The sequence below is a fragment of the Montipora foliosa genome, chromosome 9 (assembly GCF_036669935.1).
Source record: "Montipora foliosa isolate CH-2021 chromosome 9, ASM3666993v2, whole genome shotgun sequence".
NCBI classification, from domain to species: Eukaryota; Metazoa; Cnidaria; class Anthozoa; order Scleractinia; family Acroporidae; genus Montipora; species Montipora foliosa.
The window spans coordinates 27,905,054-27,907,553 of NC_090877.1; positions in this window are offsets into that span (position 1 = coordinate 27,905,054).

Here is a 2,500-nt window from a genome sequence, read left to right on the forward strand (position 1 = left end):
CACGGTCCGCCATTAATCACGTTCAAAACTGACCGATTGGACCTCAGACGGTTGGATCCAGGGAAACGTGACGTCAGAGGCTCACTAGCCTAAAATTTCAGCGTGTAAACGCAGCTTATTACATATGCAAAGCGTGAGTTTAAAATCTGAAAGCCCAAAACTCCCGTGCTGCATATTAATTCTGCGGCGTATACACGTATTGCATTCTTAAACTAGTGAGCGTTTGACGTCATTTTCACCTCGATCCAGCTCTCTCAAGAACATAATGTTCGTAATGGCGGACCATCAAATAGGAAAATTCCAGTTAAAATAAAGAGGTGTCTTTTTGAAATGAAGGCTTAAAACGTGGGTCACTTAGTGTTTTGTTAACATAGTTTTGAAATCCAAAGAAAAATATGAATTGATCTTTGATCACAGGGGCACTTTAAGGACGTTCGCGCTAATTGTTTGTGCGCAACGTTACTGCGCAGGTAACGCGACTGTAATATGTCACGCATTACTTCGAGGATTGATAAAGTTGAGGTTTTAAAACCTTTGCAAAAACCGTAGACGATACGTCTTGCACAGCGTTGGATCAGAGAAGATCGTGATCAGTCAAAATTGATTTAAAAATATTTATGAAAGTCAAGTAGACTACTGCATGAGTGATATTGGCGTTGTTTTATCAGTCGTGCACTGGTCTACTTGACTTGCATAAATATTTTTCAAGCATTAGTTAAAATAAGATGGCGACAAAAACGCCGGGGAAAAAATTCCAGGCCGGCAAAATAATGGCACATTTATTTCCGAATCATCATGAAACGTTAAAGAAAAGTGAGCGGGAGGGTGGAAAAGCTCTGGAAAAGGTAGCTGATCGAGTAGTGGCTGAAAGTTTGGAAAGCTCGAGGACGAACCGTTGCGTAAATTTAACTGGGGGCTGCTTTTATTACTCCGCAAACTTAAGTTCAAAATGAATGCATGTTTTTGAAGTTCTTTTCCCTTACTTTCGTGAAAGTAGAGCACTATTTTCGTCCTCGCCCGCTTGAATAGTGCGGACCTGCGTGGAAACAACCTGCGATTAAATTTCACAAAAACCACGCTCCAGAAGATGAGCATGACGGCAATGGAAAGATATCATACAAAATACTAACCAAATGAAGATGACGCCATCTTAAAACTTCGTTGCTATGCTCGAAACAGTTTTTGGGGTCTTATGCATTGTATGCATTCAGATCTTGATTGTCAGTTGAGGACGAGAACACAAGTGACAGTCTGGCTTGTAGACTGGGTACTAGTAATTGCGAGTCATCGTTTTTCAAGTGTCGGCCATTGCTTCTAGCATTCGTCGCTTGTGCATAAATCTGCGGTCGTTTTCCCTGTTTTGGGAGAAATTTGAAGAGATTTCCGTCGCAAATTAGTTGTAATTGTTCAAGGTAAGTTATCTCTGTTTCAAAATTGATCTGTCGTGCTGTTTCAGATTGGTTTTCTTTCTTTCATTTCGAAAATTAACTACACTGTCCTGGCTTGTTTGTTCTTTGTTATTTCATCCAGGTGACGTCGTAGAGTGGAGTTTCCTCGCCGATATCGATACGAGAGTTGTTTACTCACGCAAGCCAACATATCTAGACTCGGCTTGTGTTTAGTGCAGATTGCACTGAAGCTAAGCCCACATTCATTGGCTTGAAATCCGGTGTGCGTTGCACCATATAGCTCACAAGGATCTCACAAGCTATCACAAACCAGTATTTATCGGCTTGAAATGTCGGTGTAGGGTACACCCCAAACTGAAAGAGTTATTATGCTCTAAAAAATAATTGCTTTGAATAAGAGTTTTGCACTCTCAAAGAATAGTATATTTCGTACTCTTACTGTTGTCTGCTACTAGCCGCCAGCATGGGAACAACAATCGAACAATACCGGTCAAGGATCGGCTGTCACAACAATTTTGTGAAAGCCAAGTATGCATTTTCACGTGTGCAAGGGCGATTTTGGAATACGATGCTTATGATGTTTCGCTTAAATGTGTTTTACTTACCAACATTAAAACAAGTTGTTGGACATTACGGGCCAGTTATTTAAACAAAGTCTAACTTAGGCCGCGGCTTAAGACAATTAGCGGACCTCCAAATCTGTTTATAAGCGGTATATCTTAAGTAGATAAATTGCTGTCTAGTCTGGAATGCAAACCTTCTTGTTACCATCCCGGGGGAAGGGGGGATGCTCGTCGGAAATTTTGAATTTAACCCCTAAAGGAGACCAATCTAGGCGTGGCTTAAGCAGATTTTGACCCCTAAAAGAGACCGTTTAAAAACACAAAAATACGACAATCAATGAGTTTTAATGATAAAAAGGCTTCATCATCGAATTCTTTTATCTAAAAAGAAAATTTAAAAGGAAATTTGACTTCTGTTTCTCTTCGCGTAATTCTGTGTTTCTAACCGTAGTTTTTTCAACCGCAAAATTTCTTTATTCCCCTGGGTCCCGACATGACTGCATTTTCTCAGTCAGGTCCAATCACAGT